Here is a 27,882-nt window from a genome sequence, read left to right as displayed (position 1 = left end):
CCATTTCATAAATGAATTCCAGCGTTTCAACACTTTCCGTCTCAAATTGGTGTGGTCTCAAATCAGTAAGCTCCCTGAGAGTATTAAACATCTAAATAATCCTAAACAGTGCTAACCTCAAATTAAAACCCTCCTGGAGTCAAAGGCGTTTTACTCCGTTAAATACTTCATGATGGGTCTCAGGGAAAAAAATATTTTACTATTATAATTGATAGTAAAACTCAAACTCGAGTTCTGATATCTAAAGGGATGTCCAAAAACCTATTGTTCGCGTTGTAATTGGTATTACAGTTATATTTATTGACACATGCAATGCAATTGTATCATTGTTTATGCAATAAAGGATATTATTAGTATTACTATTAACTATGGCAATGCCCTTAAATCGAACTATTTGAGAGAATTTAAAAAATAGGTTATGTACGAGTATGATGGAAATGCGTCTTCATGTGACGCCTAATGGCGTGTTTTGTTGATTAAGGGATGGAAAGAGTATTTCAATAAAGTACTAATTTTGTTGTATTATCTATCAAAATGCAAACAGCAGCTTGCACCATCAACCATTTCCACCTTGCACCAGCAAACAGCAGATGCTTAGTCACCATGAGTTTGATCACATGATTGATGCTCTCTTGTCTCTAGAAAAATCTCTTTTTGAACTTTTATCTAAGTCTGGTAGATGCTAGACTCATTCATTCTAAATCTACTTGAATTTCCTTAGAAGAATCTACTACTGGTAAATTAATAATTTAATTTAATTTTCAATTAAGTAGATCCACTCTTTTTTCAGTATCTGAGAGTCAAATTTTCATTGTATATGCACTCAACTTGGTTTTGTTGAAATCGATAGAGGATTTACCCTAAGATACTAAGGCGTGCTAATTTTACTGAGGATTGAACCGGAATGTGAGGAATGTAACGAAAGGGATAAAATTATTAAATGATAATTTTGTCTCAGATAATAAATAATTGTCTTAGCTTGACAAGCTTACAACCATCAGGCAGACACGTAAATTATTTTGAAATCAGCGTCGGTTAATCATATAACTATAATTTATGGGTCTAATGGTGGGTTTTCATTGTTTTAAGCTATTACAAATATTTCCAAAGAAAAAGGTGATCGTTCCAAATATGTTTAACCCTTTCGGTACCCTCTCACTTCGACCTCAATTGTGTTTAGCACGGCTGACAAACAAGTTATGTTGTATTCGCCTAACATAGTCTAGAAAAATCAGTTTTTAACTAATAAAGTACAAATTGGCTCTCGACTTCTAGAAGGAGACTATGTAAAATGTATGAAGCCACCCTATCTAATGATCAATAACAATCTTACAATCCACAAATTATTGAATTGTACTTCCTAAAGCTTAGTTTCCAACTTATAATTACCAGCTTTTATCAACTTCAGTATCCACGCAAGATAATATTCTGATAATAGGCCACGCATTGTATACCAGGAATTCGGGAATACAAGAGATTAGATATGAGAGAAAAATTAGATAAGATCCACTTTGTTTACTATCCCAGATAAATTATACCTCTAAGTTAGAAAAGATAAGACATTCCACGCCGAGAGTTCTTGTAATTAGAAAACAACCAACTCTCAACTTCATTGCTTTTCAGTTTATGCTCCACACATTTTTAGTGGCCGTTTAGTGGAGCCACCCTATCTACTGACCAATAAAAATGTTACAATCCACAAATTATTAAATTGTACTTCCTAAAGCTTAGTTTCCAACTTATAATTACCAGCTTTAATCGACTTCGGCGTCCAAGCAAGATAATATTCTGATAATAGGCCACGCATTGTATACCAGGAATTCGCGAAGACCAGAGATTAGATATGAGAGAAGAAATTAGATAAGATCCACTTTGTTTACTATCCCAGATAACTGATATCTTCAAGTTAGAAACTAGACATTCCACGCCGGGAGTTCTTGTAATTAGACAACCCAACTCTCAACTTCGTTGCCTTTCAGTTTATGCTTTCACACATTGTTTAGTGGATGAACAAATTCTTTTCTGACCGTAGATTCACGATATGCTATTCAATTATCTCCAACACGCTCTGATGGGTTCCAGAGTTGACGCCAGCTCCCAGCCTCTCCGTTACCTTGTTACTGCCGTCATGACCGTCGCCGGCGATAAGATCACGTCAGTCAGGCCCAAACATGTGCTCGACGCGGACATGATTGAGTTATATTTCAGCCCGATATCTCACAGCTCGCTCCGGTTCGGTTCGTGAGGCCCTCACTAATTGTGCACGCTCTTTGCTAAACGTTCACGACTTCTCGCACACCCTGTACGTTGGCACACGATTTATCCTCCATTACACAGTCCACGGCCGAATAATACGCACCCGACTGTGGTTCTGGAACGGGGATTTATAGGTAAATAAACAAGGTTAAAGTAGACTCTGCTAAAATACAAGGGTATCCCCGAAGGGCACCGCGCAAATCGTCCCTAATCACACACGCTCTACTACGACTTTATACCCTCCTTCGGCTTCTTTATAGGCCACATATTATCACTAGTTCGCGGTGCAACACATATGGTCCGGCGCATCCTACAGCCGAGGCTCAAGAGAAGTCGATGTCTTCGTTTCTTCCCCAATCGGCCATATAACTTGTCCATTTAATTTGTAGCGTTATTTAGTCGTATTTCATATAATACATATTTCGCAACCCCGTTACTCGTTACCGGTTAATATTAGTTACATCCGATGTTCTTGGAACTAAATTCTTGGCGTATTAATGTTCTATCTCGAGAACTTTGTAGCTGACCATCTTGCTGCCGAGAAACACCTCGCGCGCCATGTCCCTAAGTAAAATTTATATTTTCGTATTATACATTAGCCCTTTCATGCGAGACATCTAATTTTGAATGTAATATAAAGTAAAGTTGTAAATAGTAAAGTAACTTACCTTGGTTGATGATTTGGCAGATTAATAGTGATAATAGTATTGTGATGTCCTTCTGACGATACCAAGTTGTCATGAATCATAAGTTTTCACGTTAAATGGCTAATACCGTCGTGATTTTTTTTAGGCGAGTTCAACTCCGAGTTTCTTAATTTAACTTCGACTCTCTGATTTTAACTTCGAGTGCTTCCACCATTCATGTTTTAGACTTCTAGTCTACTAACCTCCACTTTTTCCGACTACAGCTGCAATGTTGAGCCAAAATGCTGACATCCGCGCTTGTGAGTCGACATCAACGTGAAGGGAAGTCAATTTTAAAGTTTTATAATTATTAAGTACATATGCAAAATTTCCATAGAAAATGGGAACCATTAAGCCCACCCCCATGATATTAGTTCATTATCACTCGATTTGGCAGCAACGTGGCAATACATTATTTGTTTTATTTTTAACATCTAGAAGTGTTGCTTTTATGTTCATTTGCCACAATTAAGCATATAAGTAAACTTTGCAAATCAAGTATTCATTACTACGACCTCAGCGGTATCCAACCCCATGTGTTTCTTCCATTCGGTACAAATTTGTTCTCGATATATATTTTTTATCGTCCCTTACATAGTGTGAATTGTACGGAGAGATTGAGAGGTTTGGAGTTAATGTGGTTTAAATTAAATGATTTAACAAGAAATTCCTTGCGAAATTAGAAATAACTCCAATTGATTGCTTTTATAGTGGAAGAAGAAAATGCAAACGGGTGTTTTAGGTTTTTTATAAAATAGTACACCGTTCTCACCAAACCACCCCCAAATGCCAGCTTTACCACAGACTCTTATACTAGTGGGAGCCTACACCAGATCAGAAAAGTCCTTAAGATCAGGGACAGGAATCGAACCCATAACTCCCGTGTCCAAGAATAGCGCCTTAGACTATGTAACCATTCTGATTTCACGTCTTGGATGTGCAGATACCTTACTTATCTTCATGTGACGGCAATGTTCCGTCAAAGTATGCCAATGAGTTAAAGAACCTTTAACCATACTTTTCCAAATCATGACTTGTTTTCCTTTAATTTATTAATTGTATTGCTGAAAGTGTTGAATTCAAGCGCTTCCCAAAAGTCAATTTGGAGGAGAAATCCGGCCATCCTGTAAACCAACAAGGCCCCGTTTCGTTCGGACAATAATCGGTCTAGCGGATTCAAGGCGAGAGATCTGATTAAGTTTTCGGCGGTGAGAACTTGGAGCGTCCTTACAATTACCTCATATCTGGTATTATAATTAGGCCACAATCATCCCATCCACCCGGTCCGCCACGCCACCTCAGCTCCACTTCGGCTTTCTATTCAAATTTGGCCACCATTACGCTCAGCTGTGCTCTGTTTCTTATCAGTGGAGCCGATTGTTATCAGTCCACTGCCAATTCGGCGTTCCCGAGCTTGTCAGCGGTGCGAACGCGTTATTAGCGCGCAAATTGCTGCACCAAGCTGAGTTACTTAGTTTTGTCATGAGGTTTGTGAGAGTCAGCCACCCTGTGTGAGAGCAATAATTGAGAAGAAATTGGTTTTTCTTAATGGCTAATGGTTTTTTGCACACAGAGCGGTGAGAAATGACAATTTCTTAGATAAATATGAACTATGCTTCACTGTCCAATGTGTATGCTTATTGATTATATCACATTTAAGAATTAACAGTAATTGTAATACTCCCTGCCTCTAGCTTCGTACTGCGGTACACCAGTGCACCTCTGTGGTACTGTATTCTATTGCTTTGTTCAGTTCTTCATGTCTCTAGCTTCGTACTGCGGTACACCAGTGCACCTCTGTGGTACTGTATTCTATTGCTTTGTTCAGTTCTCCATGTCTCTAGCTTCGTACTGCGGTACACCAGTGCACTGAAATACCTCTGTGGTACTGTATTCTATTGCTTTGTTCAGTTCTCCATGTCTCTAGCTTCGTACTGCGGTACACCAGTGCACCTCTGTGGTACTGTATTCTATTGATTTGTTCAGTTCTTCATGTCTCTAGCTTCGTACTGCGGTACACCAGTGCACCTCTGCGGTACTGTATTCTATTGCTTTGTTCAGTTCTCCATGTCTCTAGCTTCGTACTGCGGTACACCAGTGCACCTCTGTGGTACTGTATTCTATTGCTTTGTTCAGTTCTCCATGTCTCTAGCTTCGTACTGCGGTACACCAGTGCACCTCTGTGGTACTGTATTCTATTGCTTCGTTCAGTTCTCCATGTCTCTAGCTTCGTACTGCGGTACACCAGTGCACCTCTGCGGTACTGTATTCTATTGCTTCGTTCAGTTCTCCATGTCTCTAGCTTCGTACTGCGGTACACCAGTGCACCTCTGTGGTACTGTATTCTATTGATTTGTTCAGTTCTTCATGTCTCTAGCTTCGTACTGCGGTACACCAGTGCACCTCTGTGGTACTGTATTCTATTGCTTTGTTCAGTTCTCCATGTCTCTAGCTTCGTACTGCGGTACACCAGTGCACTGACTCTGTGGTACTGTATTCTATTGCTTTGTTCAGTTCTTCATGTCTCTAGCTTCGTACTGCGGTACACCAGTGCACTGAAATACCTCTGTGGTACTGTATTCTATTGATTTGTTCAGTTCTTCATGTCTCTAGCTTCGTACTGCGGTACACCAGTGCACCTCTGTGGTACTGTATTCTATTGATTTGTTCAGTTCTTCATGTCTCTAGCTTCGTACTGCGGTACACCAGTGCACCTCTGTGGTACTGTATTCTATTGATTTGTTCAGTTCTTCATGTCTCTAGCTTCGTACTGCGGTACACCAGTGCACCTCTGTGGTACTGTATTCTATTGATTTGTTCAGTTCTTCATGTCTCTAGCTTCGTACTGCGGTACACCAGTGCACCTCTGTGGTACTGTATTCTATTGATTTGTTCAGTTCTTCATGTCTCTAGCTTCGTACTGCGGTACACCAGTGCACCTCTGTGGTACTGTATTCTATTGATTTGTTCAGTTCTTCATGTCTCTAGCTTCGTACTGCGGTACACCAGTGCACCTCTGTGGTACTGTATTCTATTGCTTTGTTCAGTTCTTCATGTCTCTAGCTTCGTACTGCGGTACACCAGTGCACACCTCTGTGGTACTGTATTCTATTGATTTGTTCAGTTCTTCATGTCTCTAGCTTCGTACTGCGGTACACCAGTGCACCTCTGTGGTACTGTATTCTATTGATTTGTTCAGTTCTTCATGTCTCTAGCTTCGTACTGCGGTACACCAGTGCACCTCTGCGGTACTGTATTCTATTGATTTGTTCAGTTCTCCATGTCTCTAGCTTCGTACTGCGGTACACCAGTGCACTGAAATACCTCTGTGGTACTGTATTCTATTGATTTGTTCAGTTCTTCATGTCTCTAGCTTCGTACTGCGGTACACCAGTGCACCTCTGCGGTACTGTATTCTATTGCTTTGTTCAGTTCTTCATGTCTCTAGCTTCGTACTGCGGTACACCAGTGCACCCTCTGTGGTACTGTATTCTATTGATTTGTTCAGTTCTTCATGTCTCTAGCTTCGTACTGCGGTACACCAGTGCACCTCTGCGGTACTGTATTCTATTGCTTCGCTCAGTTCTGTATGCATCAAGCATCAAACTGCGGTACACCTCTGCACTGAAATACCTCACACTTCTATTACTTGGTTCAGTTCTCCCTGTCTCTGACGACACGTGTTGTAACGCCAACTGCGGTTGTTACTGACACTAGTGACGGGCGCTCTGCACGACCTTGTCACTACACGTTATCACTGTCTGGCCTATTCACTAAACTGTAATACTGACCTTCGTCCTTTAGGCTGAATCATTCACAATGTTATTCTTCAATGGCATCTGCTGTAGTAGGGCGGTTTATACCTGTTTATTGTTTTTAAATTTCATTTTTACTTAGTACATCAACACCTGTGGTGTGTACGTATAACTTAATTAAACTTTTCGGGTAATCTTTATATACAGGTTTGAATAACAATAAGAAACATTTTATTTACATTTTATAACGTTATGTTATTAATTTCAATTGAATACACAAAATGTTTAACTAACGCGTGTACTACTAATATCTTACTATTGAAAATAAATCCAAATATAATCTAAATGTTTATAACCTTGGACATGTGTAAATAATTAAAGACGAAATGTTTCACATTTAAGAATGTTATTATTATGTTTTAATATGATTTATTTATTTAATTTTACGTTCCATAAATTCATCAACTGTGTAGAATACCCTGGACAACAACAATTCGTACAGGTTTCTTTTCAATTATTTATAATTGGTTTATAATTTAATATATTTTGGTTTATTATAAAATCTTCTACTTTTGCTTAAGATGGAAAGTTTTAAAATCAATTTGATCTGTTCTGCTGAGGTTTGGAAAATTTGATTATATCGTGTGTTGTGATTGTGGTAATCCCCTTCCATAAATGATAGACATTGATATTTTGAGTGCAATATTGTTTCTAAAATATATAAACAAGGTCAGGTCAGAAGTTCTAATTATTTAAAAGCAGATTTTCATTACTCTCTCAACTGAAGTTTTTTTAAGTATTCGTGTGGACTTTTGTAGACAAACAGTCTTTGAAACTCAATTACGTTACAACAACATCCCAAATATCAGTACCGTATGATAAATGAAAATATATAAGGCCAACTTTAATAAAATTGCTGTGCAATATTTATTTAGATTTCTCATTGCTTATATGCCAGAAGAAACTGTTCAACAAATATTGTTAATGTGTTCCTTAAAATTTAGTTTTTATCAATGAAAATTAATAATAGTTTTGAATTGATTAAACTGAATTAAATTTCCAGATGTAAAGATGAATCGTAATTTGTAGAAATAATATGGGACTAAGAATCGATCCCTGAGGGACTCCAAATTCTAATTTAATTGGAATTCTATTTTAACTTTCCAACAATTTCCACTTGTTGAATTCTATTAACTAGGTATGAATTCTAGCCACTTCTGCGGTACTCGTCGTATACTATATACCTTTAAAGAATGGTCGAAAGGATGAAATGAAATGAAATATTTCTTTATTTGAGGTGAAATTAGGGCCTCATGGCCCTTTCTTACAAGGATCTCATGATTTACAAAAACAAACGCTTCCATGAAGACGCCAATTGTGTGTTGGTGTTTTTTCCATTCCTTTAACTATCAACTCCATTAAGTAGTTGGCTGCTTGAATCCAAACTGAAGTCTTAATAAGATTTTGTATTTGTTAAAAAGGTAAAATAGAAACTGGACGATAGTTTTGTACCTTCTATCGGATCCCCCTTTAGGAATATTGGGATAACTTTTGAGTATTTTAGGAATCCAGGGAAATCTCATGTTTGAAAGAAAATATTGATTAATTTTGTTCAGGATTCAGTAATATGTCTCAAGTATTCTTTAAGGGGAGCCGGAAGGGGGTATACCGTCCTATGTTAGATTTGCCAACTTAAGGAACATTTTTCTCAGAAAGTACTAGAGATAGGTAGTTGAATTTTTTTATGCAATATTATACATATAATTACGAAGACATGGATGCTCTTTCATAATTTTCCAAAAAATATTTCATGTATATTTGAATTTTTTTGTATACGCTTAAACAATTTCATGTTTTTACGATTATATATATTTTTTTATTGCTTCAATGAACAGTAATGGAACTGAAGTTGCATCCATTTGTAGGTATATATATATATATATATATATATATATATATATATATATATATATATATATATATAAGGTATATGTAAAAAAATATCAGCTCTGTATCTTGAATGGTTTCTGAGAAAAAGTAAAAAAAGTACATTTTCGGAAAACGAGAGTAAACGTAAAAATACTCACAATCTAAGGAGCTAAGTGCTTCAAAATATCCCAGCACCATAATGCGGATCATCAGCTGCCTCTTCCTCATCCTCCAAAGCTAGCTTCCTCCTTTTTTTGGCAATCCTGGCCTCTCGGGTCATTTCTTGGGCTGCGATGTTCGCCTTTCTCAACCGCGTCGCATCCAGGTTGCGAAGCACGCTTACTGCTTTACATTTCAATTTTATACCCAACTCATTGTAAATGGCTTGCTGCAAAAACCATCATTGTATGCTAAAACAGCATCATATACACTAATTTGTAGAGTGTTGTATCTCACAAATACATTTTTGGGAATCTTGGACCATACGATGCTATTAAAGCTTTCATTTTGATTTTGAGTTTTTTTTATGAACACACTTTTTCAAGAGATCAGAATCAGCCAAGGCTTGGAAATATATTTTTAATTGCCAGCATAATGTCATAGGGTAGGCTATCTTTCTGTTTGTATGTAAGATTATTTACTGCTTTGTTACATCCGCACCAGGATTCAGGTCCAGCAGGGCACAAATTGTGTTGCGGCTCATCATCGGTTGATATCTTGTGGAAGAATATTGCCCACACATTCCTTTTCATTTCATTTACATCATCTCCACCTCTTCTGATGGCTATGCCGTAATATTCTTGTAGCTTATCTATTTGCACGTTAGTCAACCTCTTTTTGCCACCCATAGTTTTGCCATCCTCAAGTTTCGTCTTACCGTACGATTTTTTCAATGCCCTCAGCCTCGTAATTTGTAAAAAACTATTCAGCTGCTAATATTTCATCAACAACAGCAGACAGTAGAAGACAGCCTATTGGCAAACAGTATTGCCAACATAATACTCAGCACTATTGCCCTGATGTTATGCACGCATATGCTGTATAAAAACCACGCGTCCCCACTGGGAAAATCGGGTACGGGGGGGGGGTTATTATTTTTTTCCTACATATTTGCGAATGTTAATGGTATTATGTTATATATTTTCTTAAACAGGAAGCTTAGGGCTATCAAATAACATTAACAAAATGTTTTTGAAAAAATCAAACTTTTCCCTTCCGGCTCCCCTTAACCACCCATATTAAGATCCCATCTATATTTATTGATCATTTTGAATTTAAGCTTTCAATAGTTGATCACAATTCTGATGGTGTCGTCAAAACTTATTTAAAACATTTGCTACAGTTAAGGGCACAATAATATCAGTTCCATCAACTGTAAGTTTTAAAAGATGAAGAATTTTTTTTTTTTATCATCATTCCCAAGCTGATTTTGAGAGATTTTCACTAAAGTTATTAGACAGTTTTGCTTCTTTGTGACTCATTTTCAATTTTTTTCATTGAAACTAGGATTGCTTTAGTAATATTCATTTACTCCTTTTAACAATGTTTCTAACCTTAGAAGTTTGATTGGACAATATTATTAATACTCAGTTTTCTTTTAAAACTGACCTCATTTAAATTCCAGCCAGACGATGTCATGCAGCAACTATGCAAGTTGTGACAATATTTTATTAAATTTGTTGTAATGTTTCCTTATTCTTGATTTCATTATCTAAATGTTATTGTTAAATTACATGAATTGCATTCTGGAATCACTTTTGTAATCTACAGTATAATACTGACAAAATTAAATTGGTATAGAGGACATTGTGAACTCTGTTGGTGCTTGGACATCTCTCGTGGTTGGGTGTAATTCTAAAGTCCACAAGGGTTCAAGCGTTACCATTTCGCCAGTTTAATACCGGTAGAAATTAACCAACGAAATTGTCCCTTGATTATGGAGGCAGATCGTTCCCAGTGTGAGAAAGAATTCTGAAAACGGGAACTGCAGCATCTAGGATAAATTCGATTGGGGGAATTAGCCACGTCCGAATTTAATTTGAGCAGCAGAGTTTCCCAGGTAATACCCTCGCCGTCGTAATCACTCGGCCATGGAGCAAACAAAACGAACCTTCCAACACATGATTACAGAAGAATTAGAGAGCACAGACTGCCGTGATCAAGTTTTTAATCGGCCCCAACAGTTAATTCCCGAGATAATTTCGTTAATTATTTCTTCCCACCGGTCCCGCTCGGTTAACCTTGGTATAACCTTGATTCCTCCAATAATAATTATAATTGTGGCAGTCGGTTTTATTTTTCGTTGAAAATACAAACACGTTTTTGTCGGGTTGCACCTTGCAGCCTGTGATTATCGGGCAATTAGCCGTATCGTGGCCTGTTTAATTACCCTTTATTAGCACTGAGAGTGCTGTAAACAAACAGGACGAGTCGTGCACGGACATGCCCACGCCTGATTGCCCACTCAATCATGCCCTAACATGTTCTGTTGCCCAGGCTATGGGTTCATCTCCGCTGGATTTTTGATATGCAGGACAATGTTCGGAGGCACCCTCTGGGAACTTTTGGGGTAAATTACAATACGTCTTAATAAAGACTGGAGGATTTAGACAAAATTGCAATTTTAACTAAGTCTTAGGTTTCAATGTAGGCTAACAGGCGATTATTTTCCATATTGGGTGAACTTGGAAGAACTGAGATCATCTTGAAAAAGCAACACAGCATTGAAATTACAATATTCTTTGGTTTGTTTCATACTAGGTTTTGACTGGCTCATTTTAAAAATAAAGAAAAGCCTAAAACGCCAATGATGTATGTAAAATGATGTGTTTTGGATCTTGGATTGCATCTCTTGAGCAAAAAGCAAGGACTCATGTTGGAAAATACAAATAAATAAAATTCCAGTAAGTAGTTTAAATTTATTTCTTAATGTTTCATTTTGGGTTCATCTCTGATGTGGTTTTTATGATTATTCAGGGTTATTAAAGATTCTTGTTTTGTAGTGGAAAGTTACCAAGATACGGATTACAACAGTGGTACCCAAGTGGAGGAGTTGACTGCGGATGTTGAAGGCTCACGTATTTAGTCATCCAGAACTTTCATCACCTTCTCCACGGAAACTCCAGTACAATAACAAGTAATACGGAGAGATACAAGTGGAGGAATGGACTGTAGTCGATGTTGAGGCTCACGTATTTAGTCATCCAGAGTTTTCGTCACCCTCTCCACGGAAACAACAGCACAATAACAAGTAATACGGAGAGATACAAGTGGACGAATGGACTGTAGTCGATGTTGAGGCTCACGTATTTAGTCATCCAGAGATTTCATCATCCTCTTCACAGAAATCCCAATAACAAGTAATACGGAGAGACACAAGTAGAGGAATGGACTGTACCCGATGTTGAGGGCTCACGTATTTAGTCATCCAGAACTTGCATCACCTTCTCCACGGAAACTCCAGTACAATAACAAGTAATACGGAGAGATACAAGTGGAGGAATGGACTGTAGTCGATGTTGAGGCTCACGTATTTAGTCATCCAGAGTTTTCGTCACCCTCCTCCACGGAAACAACAGCACAATAACAAGTAATACGGAGAGATACAAGTGGACGAATGGACTGTAGTCGATGTTGAGGCTCACGTATTTAGTCATCCAGAGATTTCATCATCCTCTTCACAGAAATCCCAATAACAAGTAATACGGAGAGACACAAGTAGAGGAATGGACTGTACCCGATGTTGAGGGCTCACGTATTTAGTCATCCAGAGATTTCATCACCCTCTCCACAGAAATCCCAATAACAAGTAATACGGAGAGACACAAGTAGAGGAATGGACTGTACCCGATGTTGAGGGCTCACGTATTTAGTCATCCAGAGCTTTCATCACCCTCTCCACGGAAACAACAGTACAATAACAAGTAATACGGATAGACACAAGTAGAGGAATGGACTGTACCCGATGTTGAGGGCTCACGTATTTAGTCATCCAGAGCTTTCATCACCCTCTCCACGGAAACAACAGTACAATAACAAGTAATACGGAGAGATACAAGTCCTGAGATAGATAATGGCGATGAACGTTCGTGATGGTGCCGCCCCCGAGCCGAGCAGCAAGCAGGAGGGTGAGCCATCCAGCGCAGCCGAAGAGTTTAACGGACTCGGAGAAATCGGCGGATAATGAGACACGTCGGGGCTTTAGGCAACAGTCGAGTCATGGATCTGTGAGAAATCTCGCGGGGTCATTCGGGAGGCACAGGATAATCATTCGATTTAGGGTCAATTTACACCGAGCGACCGGCGAGCACCATTAGCGGACGTAATGACAGACTGGCACGTACCCCACGATCCGTAATGCCACGTTTCCGTTTTGGATAACAAGTTGGACCTATTTCACCACCGACACGCCGCGATGCAAGAATCATAATTGGAATTGGGACGTGACGGTCGTTGTAACGCTGCGATTGTCAATACAGTCGTGTCCCTCCGCGGGGATTGCACACATTTTCCTGTAATGATGAGGGAAGGGTGTTGTGTGCAAATGTGGATTCACACCTTCGTGGGAGTGGTGGGCGTGAGGTGATGTATCGTGGACTCGCCGAGTTGGGCACTCTAGTGATCCGCAGTTTGTGGAAGCCCCTCAGGGTATCCTCCAGGCGACTTTTCAGATGCGCAAACCTCCAACTAGCTTTGTCAGAATGGGTGAAAATCTTCAAAAAAATGGCGTATTAGTGACACCTCATATTTTTCAAATTTGCGTATTATTTATTTTTGAGTAAAAAAAAAACTATGGAGCAATCTTGTACTTTTTACAATCCACCTGACAGAGTAAGAAATTATAGTGTATGAGGTACATTTAAGATCAAAATGGTTCTCTAAAAATAAATAGTTTTGAAATTCAAAGCACAACTGAATTTTATTTTACTCAAAAGCAGATTAAAATTTGGAAATTTGTCAAACCAAATGCGTTCACCATTCATTTGTTGAATAGCAATGGGAAACAGGAAAAATGTTCCAGAAAATATCATGCAGCGTTATATCATTTGAATAAATTTATGCGTAGTCAATAGCTTTTCTTATAGGTCGATTAATGACAAATATTTACTGACCACCCTGTACAGGACTAGTTTACTTACCTCGGGTTTTCTCCTCCCGAAGACCTCGAGATGGTATATTCCCATTAATCCATGACGGATGCCCGACTATTGGATAGCTCCCATTTAGCCCGAGACGGCCATCGTTCCGTTCCCAGTAAGGTGTGACGGAATGGGCCTAATTCTGTGGTAATTGTCCGATAGATCATCGATACGACGTGCGGGGATGTCTTTGTGCCCCGGCCCCGTTGCACTCTCTCACGTGAACTTCTCGACATCACCTCTACTCTCCTGGACTTTGCCTGATCCACATTTATTCTCCTGAAATTTGGCTGATCCAACTCTGCTCTCTTGGACTTTGCCTGATCCACCTCTACTCTACTGGACTTTGGCTGATCCACCTCTACTCTCCTGAAATTTGGCTGATCCAAGTCTACTCTCCTGAACTTTGGCTGATCCAAGTCTGCTCTCCTGGACTTTGGCTGATCCACCTCTACTATCCTCGACTTTGGCTGATCCTGGTACGACGCGTGGTTCTCTGTTAGGTTCTCTATGCTATACAGGAAAATCACCATATAAATTTTGAATCATCAAGTGTAGTTTTTAAAGAATCTTCCTGGACTGAAAGAAACAAAATTGAAAGTACATGTATGACGATTTTGAAAGATAAATGTACTTCCCAACCTTCTGTAAATTTCAGTGACATTTTGCTGCAATTAGTAAAAGAAGAAATCCATTCAAAAATTATGAATTGCAAACCATATTTTTCTACATAATACTTTTATAATGTATTCGTTTTTGCTCCTTAAAATTAGTTTTAAATTTTATTCTAACTGTATTATCATATGTTGTTTTCTATTTTACAAACATTTTTTTCTGTAAATAATAACTAATTATGCCTTAACCGGCTTCACTACCTAGGTTACAATGTGCCTTCCCTGTGATAAAAATAAGTATCGGTTAAACTCTGCGAAAATTCAAATTGATCGGAATGATTTAAAAACTGTAAACCCACGCTGGGTGACACCTGTTAGCATCGCGGGAAGAGATCGGCTGTAGCCCTGAGCTCCAATGCCTCGCCTCGCCCGCCGCGGTACTGTAAGAGACGTGTTGATAATACGAAACTGGCCAGATGTTTAGGCATGATTACGGCATATTTCGATGGCCAGTCTATCATTATACCGGTCCACAATCAGAACGATCGGCGAGCGGCCCTGTGTGATTGTGATTGTGATTGCTCATCCCGACTGTGACTCGCACCTGATCCCCTGATCCATCGACAACCACAGCTTCACCAATCACAACCGTTCTTTCACTCAAGTTTTTGAAGTACGAAAATGTCACTAACCCTTTCGTGCCAGCTTATAACACCTTGGATTGTGATTGTGATTGCTCATCCCGACTGTGACTCGCACCTGATCCCCTGATCCATCGACAACCACAGCTTCACCTATCACAACCGTTCTTTCACTCAAGTTTTCTAAGTACTAAAATGTCACTAACCCTTTCGTGCCAGCTTATAGCACCTTGGATTGTGATTGTGATTGCTCATCCCGACTGTGACTCGCACCTGATCCCCTGATCCATCGACAACCACAGCTTCACCTATCACAACCGTTCTTTCACTCAAGTTTTTGAAGTACGAAAATGTCACTAACCCTTTCGTGCTAGCTTACAGCACCTTGGATTGTGATTGTGATTGCTCATCCCGACTGTGACTCGCACCTGATCCCCTGATCCATCGACAACCACAGCTTCACCTATCACAACCGTTCTTTCACTCAAGTTTTCTAAGTACTAAAATGTCACTAACCCTTTCGTGCCAGCTTATAGCACCTTGGAAGTTGGAAAAGTTGAACTACTTAAAAGTTCTGATGGAGTTTTTAAAGAGAGGCCAATTCCTTTCTAAGTCTTCTACCCATCCTCATGGGCTACTGTTCTGTGCAAGGGTGTTATCAAACAGAATAAGGGGAGAGTTGGTGGTGCTGATAAAAAGCTATGGTCGCAATCAGGATTTCAATCAGTGCTATCTCTAAATCAGATCCAAAGTCCAACGTCCGAGACCATTCGGCCATCGGCGCTATTAATTGACGTATCTTTTTGTTCGGGTTACTTCTTTCTTCCTTGCTTTGCATTCATTTGAATATTTCAACATCATACAATGTTACTAATTTGGATCGATACATAATATTAGATTAATTTTACCTCAGTCCTATAAATTAGAAATCAATGTAAACATCTCTCAAGTTTATAGGAATATTTTACAAATTTAAACATTTTAATTGTGAAATAAGAATTTTTCTACAGATCTATTTTAGGTTACAATAGTTTTATTTTACACTAATTATATTTATATTTGGGTTTAACTACATTTTTATTTTTCCAGTCAAATAAAATGCCATAATTTTACAAAAAATATACATATGTCCAAATATTTGGATGATATAAAAAGTTAATTAACATGCAAATTTCCGTTTTATTGCTTAACGTAATGGTAATTACTAGTGCTATTGTACTTTACATTTAACAATTTTAAATTGTCCCCCTAAAAGCCCATTTTTGGGGAAATGGTTTGTTTTTGTTTCCTAGAAGGGTGTCCTAAGTTTCATTTTTCTGAGTCAGTTGTTTTAACTTAATTAATTTCAATGAGCTGCCATTTTGTACTGAGTTGAGATAGAAAGCTTTAGTTTCCACTGTTCTTCTTATTTTATTAAGACCTTTCAAATGATGTCAGTTAATGGATCTTTACATTTAAAAGTTTTGTAAAATGTGGGCAAAAGTGTAACAGTGGCTAAAAAGTTCACTTCTATTTCCTGAAAAGGTGTCCCGAATTCCATCCCTCCATCTTTATCCATCAAAATCTAAATATTATGTATCCGTACTTATAACTCACGCTGTATATTATTTACATTGAAATAATCTAATATACTGTACAGCCGCATGTGAAACTCACTCACTCACTCACTCACTGATATATAGATACAAATTCTAACATACTTTTACAAGTGCTGGAAACTTGAAATTTGGCATGCAGGTACCTTTTGCAATATGACCCACAGGAAAAGTCTAAAAACTGGACTTTTTTTACTTCTAAACCCCTAAAAAAAATTCGAGAAAATTCGCGCTTATTTTTTTGCCCTATCCTAAATGGTCTGGCCTAAAAACCTGTTTAAAAGGAAATATTTTATAATTTTTGTTTCTGGAGGCGGTAGCAGCCGAACCATTGGTCATAACTTAAATCCTAAATGTTCAATAACTAAACAATCTAGAGATCTAAAAAAATCCTGATGATATTAAACCAACTGTTCAACTTAAAATACTGCCTTAAGGTCGGTTTTTATTATGTTTATACTAAACAATTCAAGATAGCTGACCAGTGCAGACTTTTCTTCCGAGCTCAGTCCTGGCTAAACCAAAGCTCCCAGCTAAGAGCTGACGACAGATTCGAAGAATCGAGAATCGAGATAAAATTAAATTTCCGACAAGAAAGGTCAAGTCACTTTTTGTCGTATCTCTAACGGTTAACCCGTAAAATGCCATTAAAGTCTAAACTTTGATTAAAACTGAAATATTCAATAAAAAGGGTCCAATTTAATTCCGAATTCCGCATATCCCCGAATCTGGCCAACATCCGAAAGGGGGCGTGGGGTGTTTCATTAACCACCGATAACATTAACCCCCCCCCCCGGAATTTCCTGGTATGACCAGATAACCTCCTGAGTAAATTAAACGCCCTGATGTGTTAACCTCCCTGGTAACTTTAACCCCCCCCCCCAGGGAATTTCCTGGCATGACCTCATGTCCGAATTTTACCAATCACCAAATCGCTCTTATCCCCGAATTTGCAAGCGTACATCATGGGGGCCTGGGGCCTGGGGCCTGGTTTGGATCATAATTTCGCAATAATAAACTTTCAAAGGATTTATAATAAAAGGAGTGGATATCTGAAAACGAGATTATCTGTTAGGATAAGATAAGAAATAAGATAAGACATCGGATAAGATAAGAGATAAGACAAGATAACATATTGTAACTATCCTACCAGTAATAAGTGAAATCTGTAGTTCCTCAACGCCCGAAAAGTTCCTGTAGTATGTAGGCCCGAAAATATGTAATAACCTTCCTATAGTAGTTAAGGACTATACTGGTGACCATTCTTCTAAATCTAAAATTAAGAAATCTGTATCAGTACATTTTATTTACTAAGTTAGCTTAATCACCACTCAATGAGAATAGTAATAATATTAATTTTATCTGAATAAGACTGACTAGAAATTAAGAGGTTTTATATAATAATAAAAAACGAGAGTGACATCTTAATACAATTTTTAAGTTGTTGTGATAATAAGAAATTTTAACTGAAAGAGTTTACTGCAATCCTAATCTGAATCCTAATATATAATATTATAAATGCGAAAGTAAGTTGAAAGTAAGCTAAAATTATTCAACCTGTCGTACTGAAATTTTCTATGGACATTCTTAAGGTCCCTAGGATGAACATAGGCCGATTCTTATTTCGTAAATCCTTTCAGGCTTCGCCCCACTGGTCTTTAAAGTAACGAAATATCCTATCTTGGTAATTTCCTTAATTAAATAAGTGTGTCAAATGTAATCAGCTGTTCTGTGTAAACATTGTTTATTGTTTTCAATTTGTTTGCGTTTATAGTGAGTAAAGTTTTTAATAAGTAATCATAATTTTAACACCATTTTAGATTTCAGCGATTATGTATGTAAGTACTAATCTACCTATCTTGGTAATTTCCTTAATTAAATAAGTGTGTCAAATGTAATCAGCTGTTCTGTGTAAACATTGTTTATTGTTTTCAATTTGTTTGCGTTTATAGTGAGTAAAGTTTTTAATAAGTAATCATAATTTTAACACCATTTTAGATTTCAGCGATTATGTATGTAAGTACTAATCTACGTTAGAATATGCCCTAACACGTAAGAAGGTCAGAATTTAACTGCGGGAACGCCCTTCCAAGCAGTCGGCAAGAGCTATGCTAGATGTAAGTTAACTAGACTGTTCTTTTGAACAATGTACCAGTTCGTCTAAAATTTCTAAAATATTTAAAAAGCTTACTATAAATTTTAAGACTGATATAAATAAACCCCGTCTTAGTTTTCGTTTGACAGAAGCAGGCTTCTCTTATCTGTGATATATTTTTTCTTGATTGGAAAACAAACAAAATAAACAATGGAACAAGAAATACCAAAAACGAAGTAATGGCCACAATTATACATTTTTTGACGTATTTTCTTGATCGTGAAAACATGGCGTCGGAAATATAGTTCACCCAAACAGGAGTGGTTATAAACGTCCAACGCCTATTAAATTGCATGTAAAGCAGCGAGTAACTGCTAGCAGTGCGTATATAGGAGGAAATGTTGCCTAAATGTTACTGTACAATTAAAAACAGTTATGAAACCTATCTAAAATGCCTTTGACATAAGTAGGCTTCTCAGTGCTGTGTATGTATATATATATATATATATATTCTTGTCTAGGAGAGAGGCAGCTTTGGAATAAAAAATACTAATACCGGAGTAATTAAAATGACCATAAATATATATTTCAACACATTTTCTTGATCGTGGGAAGAAGGAAAATTTAACAATGTTGTCGGAAATATAATTTAATCGAACCAGAAGTGCTCATACAGGTGCAAAACCTGCAAAATCGCGTTTGAAACCGCGCGTAACTGCTAGTTACAAATAAAAAGTGGCAGATCGCATTGAACTCCCAGATAGGAGCAATTGGTAAGGCTGGACACAACGAGCCAGCCTCACCTCGACACGTACTACCGTGTTTAATGATGCTTTCACCACCTGCCCGGTCCGATTCGGAATGGACGCATTTTTTAGCCCAAAAACAAAAGGATAACCTCCAGTCGCCCCGTGCAGTACCGCTGGACTGGACCACGGCTCCGTCACGCCCCATTGGTCCTCAGCGAGTGACTTTAATCCTTCCAGATTCCAGGCGATCCTGTTCCTCATCTCGCAATTTTCTGGCTGTGTAACTTTAATGTTATTTAATAGATATGGAAATGTTGACATGTCCTAAACCTGGAACGCCATGTGTTCTCAAAACGTCTTCTTACATGCCAGTGGCAAGGGCACCCTCCTCAAATTCAGATTCTGGATACACTGAAGCTCATAAAAGTGGCATTCAGATTCTCAGATATTTTGCACGGAGGAAGAATTGACCTTCTTACTTAAAACATAGTTTAGAACATTCTATTTCATAGCTGTCATCAAGGGCTCCTCTGGAGAGTTCTTCTGGCCGATTTTCACCTTTAGGATCTACAAGATACATCTCAATGGATATCTAGGAGTGATAAATCACTAAACGTAAATCTAGTGATGTTGGGTTACGCTCTGCTGAGTATGTTTGTTGAATTTAGTGGGATTCCCCTAATATGATGACAGGTTTCTGGGAATCTATTCGCGATTCAGATCACGCTCCTGGTGTCTTCTTCCTAGGTGACTTGTGTGAGAAATTTTTTGCTAAATCTCCTGATGATGACTGCGCCATGACTCTCGCAAGGAGGCGTACCCTAGCAACCTCCCAAGCTCCCTAAACATCCTGTTACTCGTAAGCCGCGCAGAAAATCTAGAGTTTTATCAAATAAGAGTAATGTTAAAAGTCAAACACTGTTAAAACTTAATTTTGGTAATAGAATTGTGGAATTTTAAAGGTATGATTGATACGCACACGAACGCAGTAAAATTTCTAAAATAATGACAATGTAAAACAGTTTTGTATGTTTTGTCTAACAAAGGAAAAAAAATATCTCTAAAATCTTTTGGTTTGGATAAGCATTAGGTATATCTTTAACATTGTTCTTAAGGGGATAAAATCAAAATGGAGTTCAGTCTGCATTTAAGCAACATGTTACATTAGATGCTAACGTTTCGTCTGTGGTGCAGTGGACTTCTTCAGTTTGAGTCTTCTTCTTATTCAAACTTCTGGGGTGAGACATAATCTCATCTTCTGATCCTGGCGGTGAAACTCGATCTAATTGGATATCTAACCTACTTATTAGATTTGAATTGTTATTTATTTTACTATTGCTTAATTATTGCTCATAGATTGTAATTGTGTAGTTATCTAGTTTATATTTTCATTGATGCGTTTTAACACAAATTTTAAGATTAATTTTCTATTCATTATTATTAGATAGAAGATAGAAAACGTATACTAATCCCTAATCCTTTATAATTTTCACTTTGAAAATATCAAGGTAGCACTAGTAACTAATACTTTTATCATCGTAATAATAATTCCTTGTATTTAATCCAGTACTTAATCAATTGTGCTCAAATCTCTAGGATGGGGTCCACTTAACAAGCAAACACCGAATAACTAAAGAAAATTTAAGAGAAATAGAATAATTAACTTTTTGGCTTTTCAGATATTTTAAAGGGACCAACCCTCACTGTTTCGTCAAAGATCATTTTTAGGCGAAGTTTTATAAATCAAACTTTGCTACTAGCAACTTGTATTTTAAGCCCATTTTTGCCAACTTAATTTTTCTGATTATAGTTAATTAAGCTCAGGCTGTGCAGTAAGTAGCACGGAACCTCCAGGAGACCGTGAGAGCCCTTCCATTGATGCAAGAGGCTGTGCAGTAGGTATCACGGAACCTCCAGGAACCGTGAGAAGCCCTTCCATTGATGCAAGAGGCTGTGCAGTAGGTAAATCACGGAAACCTCCAGGAGGCCGTGAGAGCCCCCTTCCATTGATGCAAGACTGTGCAGTAGGTATCACGGAACCTCCAGGAGACCGTGAGAGCCCTTCTATTGATGCAAGAGGCTGTGCAGTAAGTAGCTCGGAACCTCCAGGAGACTGTGAGAGTCCGGCCATTGATGCAAGAGGCTGTGCAGTAGGTAGCACGGTACCTCCAGGAGACCGTGAGAGTCCGTCCATTGATGCAAAAGGCTGTGCAGTAGGTAGCACGTGAACCTCCAGGAGACCGTGAGAGTCCGGCCATTGATGCAAGAGACTGTGCAGTAGGTAGCACGTGAACCTCCAGGAGACCGTGAGAGTCCGGCCATTTGATGCAAGAGGCTGTGCAGTAGGTAGCACGGGAATCTCCAGGAGACCGTGAGAGCCCCCATCCATTGATGCCATAGTCTATGCAGTAAGGTATCACGGTACTCCAGGAGATCGTGAGAGTCCGTCCCATTGATGCAAGAAGCTGTGCAAGTAGCTGTAGCACGGAACCTCCAGGAGACCGTGAGAGCCCATCCATTGATGCCATAGTCTATGCAGTAGGTATCACGGTACCCTCACAGGAGACCGTGAGAGTCCGTCCATTGATGCAAGAAGCTGTGCAGTAGGTAGCACGAACCTCCAGGAGACCGTGAGAGTCCCGTCCATTGTGATGCAAGAAGCTTTGCAGTAGGTAGCACGGAACCTCCCAGGAGACCGGAGAGTCCCGTCCATTGATGCAAGAGGCTGTGCAGTAGGTAGCCACGGAACTTCCTGATGACCGTGAGAGTCCGTCCATTGATGCAAGAGGCTGTGCAGTAGGTAGCACGGAACCTCCAGGAGACCGTGAGAGCCCATCCATTGATGCCATAGTTCCCTATGCAGTAGGTATCCCAGGAGAACGTGAGAGTCCGTCCATTGATGCAAAGAGAAGCTGTGCAGTAGGTAGCACGGAAACCTCCAGGAGACCGTGAGAGTCCGGCCATTGATGCAAGAGACTGTGCAGTAGGTAGCACGGAACCTCCAGGAGACCGTGAGAGTCCGGCCATTGATGCAAGAGGCTGTGCAGTAGGTAGCACGGAACCTCCAGGAGACCGTGAGAGCCCATCCAATTGATGCCATAGATCTATGCAGTAGGTATCACGGTACCTCCAGGAGATCGTGAGAGTCCCGTCCATTGATGCAAGAAGCTGTGCAGTAGGTAGCACGGAACCTCCAGGAGACCGTGAGAGTCCGGCCATTGATGCCATATCTATGCAGTAGGTAGCACGGTACCTCCAGGAGACCGTGAGAGTCCGTCCATTGATGCAAGAAGCTGTGCAGTAGGTAGCACGGAACCTCCAGGAGACCGTGAGAGTCCGTCCATTGATGCAAAAAGCTGTGGGCAGTAGGTAGCACGGAACCTCCAGGAAACTGTGAGAGTCCATCCATTGATGCCCATAGTCCTATACAGTAGGTATCACGGTACCTCCAGGAGACCGTGAGAGTCCGGCCATTGATGCAAGAGGCTGCGCAGTAGGTAGCCCCCCACACGGAACCTCCAGGAGACCGTGGAGATGCCCATCCATTGAGATGCCATAATTCTATGCAGTAGGTATCACGGTACCTCAAGGGGGGAGACCGTGAGAGTCCGTCCATTGATGCAAGAAGCTGTGCAGTAGGTAGCACGGAACCTCCCCAGGAAACTGTGAGAGTCCATCCATTGATGCCATAGTCTATACAGTAGGTATCACGGTACCATCCAGGAGACCGAGAGAGAGTCCGGCCATTTGATGCAAGAGGCTGCGAGCAGTAGGTAGCACGGAAACCTCCAGGAGACCGTAAGAGCCCATCCATTGATGCCATAGTCCCTATGCAGTAGGTATCACGTGTACCTGCAGGAGACCGTGAGAGTCCGTCCCCATTGAATGCAAGAAGCTGTGCAGTATAGGTAGCACGGAACCTCCAGGAGACCGTGAGAGTCCGTTCCATTGATGCAAGAAGCTGTGCAGTAGGTAGCACGGAACATCCAGGAGACCGTGAGAGTCCGTCCATTGATGCAAGAGGCTGTGCAGATTAGTAGCACGGAACTTCCTGGAGACCGTGAGAGTCCGTCCATTGATGCAAGAGGCTGTGCAGTAGGTAGCACGGACCTCCAGGAGAACCGTAAGAGCCCATCCATTGATGCCATAGTCTATGCAGTAAGGTATCACGGTACCCTCCAGGAGATCGTGAGAGTCCGTCCAATTGATGCAAGAAGCTGTGCAGTAGATAGCACGGAACCTCCAAGAAACCGTGAGAGTCCGGCCCATAGATGCAAGAGGCTGTGCAGTAGGTTAGCACGGAACCTCCAGGAGACCGTGAGAGCCCATCCATTGATGCCATAGTCTATGCAGTAGGTATCACGGTACCTCCCAGGAGATCCGTGATAGTCCGTCCATTGATGCAAGAAGCTGTGCAGTAGGTAGCACGGAACCTCCAGGAGACCGTGAGAGTCCCGGTCATTGATGCCATAGTCTATGCAGTAGGTAGCACGGTACCCTCCAGGAGACCGTGAGAGTCCGTCCATTGATGCAAGAAGCTGTGCAGTAGGTAGCACGGAACCTCCAGGAGACCGTGAGAGTCCGACCATTGATGCAAAAAGCTGTTGCAGTAGGTAGCACGGAACCTCCAGGAGACCGTTGAGAGAGTCCATCCATTGATGCCATAGTCCTATACAGTAGGTATCACGGTACCTCCAGGAGACCGTGAGAGTCCGTCCCATTGATGCAAGAAGCTGTGCAGTAGGTATCACGGTACCTCCAGGAGATCGTGAGAGTCCGTCCATTGATGCAAGAAGCTGTGCAGTAGGTAGCACGGAACCTCCAGGAAAACCGTGAGAGTCCGGCCATTGATTCCAAGAGGCTGTGCAGTAGGTGGCACGGAACCTCCAAGGAGACCGTGAGAGCCCATCCATTGATGCCATAGTCTATGCAGTAGGTATCACGGTACCATCCAGGAGATCGTGATAGTCCGTCCATTGATGCAAGAAGCTGTGGCAGTAGTGGCACGGAACCTCCAGGAGACCGTGAGAGTCCGTCCATTGATGCAAAAAGCAGTGCAGTAGGTAGCACGGAACCTCCAGGAGACCGTGAGAGCCCATCCAATTGATGCCATAGTCTATACAGTAGGTATCACGGTACCACCCCCTCAGAGACCGTGAGAGTCCCGGCCATTGATGCAAGAGGCTGCGCAAGTAGGTAGCACGGAACCTCCAGGAGACCTGTGAGAGTCCGGCGCCATTGATGCAAGAGCTGCGCAGTAGGTAGCACGGAACCTCCAGGAGACCCGTGAGAGCCCATCCATTGATGCCATAGTCTATGCAGTAGGTATCACGGTACCTCCAGGAGACCGTGAGAGTCCGTCCATTGATGCAAGAAGCTGTGCAAGTAGGTACACGGAACCTCCCAGAGACCGTGAGAGTCCGTCCATTGATGCAAGAAGCTGTGCAGTAGGTAGCACGGAACCTCCAGGAGACCGTGAGAGTCCGTCCATTGATGCAAGAGGCTGTGCAGTAGGTAGCACGGAACCTCCAGGAGACCGTGAGAGTCCGTCCATTGATGCAAGAGGCTGTGCAGTAGGTAGCACGGAACCTCCTGGAGACCGTGAGAGTCCGTCCATTGATGCAAGAGGCTGTGCAGTAGGTAGCACGGACGGGACAAATGAGGGCGCACCGTTAATGTGTGTTTGGCCATTAAGACAGGAGCGGTGATGTGAGATGGAGGTGCCGGCAGTGGCGAAGACATAATTAAATACAAATTATCATTAACCGAAGCCCGGTAGCTGATGAAGGCTGACCGTGGAGAATCCAGTATGACACCCTTTGTCCGTAGCCTCATCAGGACACCTGGGCGCTGATCTGGTGGCGGCGGTCTTCCACCTCGCAGGATCTATAGTGGCCATCAGGATGGATTGATAATTTGAGAAGATATCAATTGTTCATCGGCAAACTGCTAGAAAATCCTTAGATGACTACCTTACATCGATAACCGTTGGGAGATTCTGACCTTAAAAATTGTAATCGAGAAATGGTTGTTGTTTTAAGGTCATCTATCGATAGTATGACTTAGAAGCTTCTCTCTATATTGGAACAAATCTACGTACATCTCATTAGATGGGTTATTCTAAGCATGCTTTTCTAAGCAAGGAATATCTTATACATATTAAGTTATATCTTTATTTTTTTATTTATACGGCATACACCATTTTACAAGAAATGTTAATTCCTATTCAACAAGAGATAAATTATCTTATAATACAGTACAACAAGCAACAATATATTCAAAGATAACAAGCAACAAATAAATAACACCAACTACATGAACAATTAAAAAATTATGGCAATAATCACAGCAACGATCTAACGATCAGTATGCGTTTGTTGTATCTGCATGGCATTATTAGTGTATTATTCTTATTCCTGCTATGTATTTCCGTTAATTGTGCTTTAATAACATTTTTTTCTATTATAGAGTTGTACAAAATATTTATTTGTGCAAGTTTTTTTTTCGTCTATGATTCTAGTTCACGTATAGCTTACCATCTACCAATACTACCATTCTAAAAAGAGTGACTACTGAAATGTTTGCCAACCCTTTTTGTAATTTATGTAAAATGTTTATGAATTTTAATGTTTGCTCTTCCACATTATCATCCAATTTTTCCAGTTTCCATAGCAATAACAATTTTTAAACTATTCAAGATTATAATTTGTTTAGATAATTATACATAAAAAATTAAAATCTTGAGATATTTAGCACTTTTTGTGGGGATTCAACAAATATTAGTTCAAACTGACACGACCAGTAATGCACATCCGCTAGAAGGCGGGTCTTTATTAGGATTGGCTGAAGCTACATCAAACACATATCTATATGACGAATCAACGATCGATATGGCTTCTTTGTCATAGGCTGCCAACTTTTGGATAATCTAATTCCGTCTTTTGTTTACTACAAAAATTGGCAAAGTATCAGATTCCGTATAATCTGTTTAATGCTATGATCATGTAACCGATTAAAGCTATAACTAATAAAGTAGCCATAAGTATGCTGATAGGACGTACTGTTTAGTTGAGCTTTAGCCAATCACGTTAAAGCATCCCTTTACTAATTTGCGGATGTGCATTACTGGTTTTGTCAGATTTATTAATAATTTTTGTTTTGACTGAAAATGGTTCTCCATAGTGGGGTTAAAATATTCCAAGATTTGAATTTTGATAGGAATTGTGTGACACGGGGTGGACCGAAAAAGTAAGATTATACCTCTACTTTGTCCTTTAGAAAGTGTTTGATTCTAATACCGTACATGAGTAACTCCTCAATTATACATACATAAAATTCTCGAACATTACTTTTGGCTTGGAGTTAATTGGTACTTTTACATGATTTATAAATCCTAGTTAAGTCTACTTTTTTATGTTGACAACGATAAAAAATGCCTCTTTGGCATGGTGCAGTAATCCTTGAACTGGTTTTTATTCTAATAAATTTTATAAATTCAAAAAAGAAACTTATCTCTAATTTTCAAAATATAATTTGTGAAACTAAATCTCAAGAGACCAAGTTATAACACATGAGAATAAAAATTTTTTTAGAAATGTTATTATATTGAAAATATTAAACAAATTTAGACAATTTTAATTAAAGTCAAAGATACACTAATTGAATGGCATTCTACAGCGGCCTCGACACAGAGTTCATAATGAAAGTTCCACTCCTCCATGTTAGGAAATGAGCATGTTGTTAAGGAGGAAGTCGCCATGACTATACTCGTACAGATACCAACATTCTAAGTTGAACTGCTTAAGCTTACAAAAGTACATTTTACCAGAAGCATTAAAAAGGTCATGGCAACGCATGAGAAGACAATCACTACGAAATTAACAACTGTCGTACAAGTTCAATTCTATCCGGTCCCACAAAATTTATTGAAAAACTTTTTCATGGGAGGTTTATTGTTTTCCTGAAGAAGTAGAACAATCCCACAAAAGAGAGAGGTCTTTTTAGTCTTTAATGGATTTTGGAATTTGTTTGACGTTTTTATACTTTTTTAGTGTATTGTATCCATACACTGGCAATGATTTAGTGATTTATGAACCATTTTGGGCCTTTGACTTTTTTCCGAAATTTGTGGTTAAATATATAAAAAATACTTTGAGGGCCGACTTAGTTCGCTATGGTAAGATTTCCAATTTTTGTCCCAGTTTATCATAATGATGTTGGTGAATATTTAGCGACACGTGGAAAGGAATATTCGAATTGTGGTCTGTTTCTGCTGGGCGGATATTCGCCAGAGGCCGGTTCGAGCGCGGAGATCCAGACCGATGATCGATTACAAGGCCGGGCTGCGGCCGCCGAATCACCGAAAGCAGGCACGTCTCGGGCACAATTTCAATAATTGTTGCTCGGGCGTTATTATGCGATCAT

Source organism: Homalodisca vitripennis, chromosome 2 (genome assembly GCF_021130785.1).
Source record: "Homalodisca vitripennis isolate AUS2020 chromosome 2, UT_GWSS_2.1, whole genome shotgun sequence".
Taxonomy (NCBI): Eukaryota; Metazoa; Arthropoda; class Insecta; order Hemiptera; family Cicadellidae; genus Homalodisca; species Homalodisca vitripennis.
Note: the sequence above shows the minus strand (reverse complement) of the source record.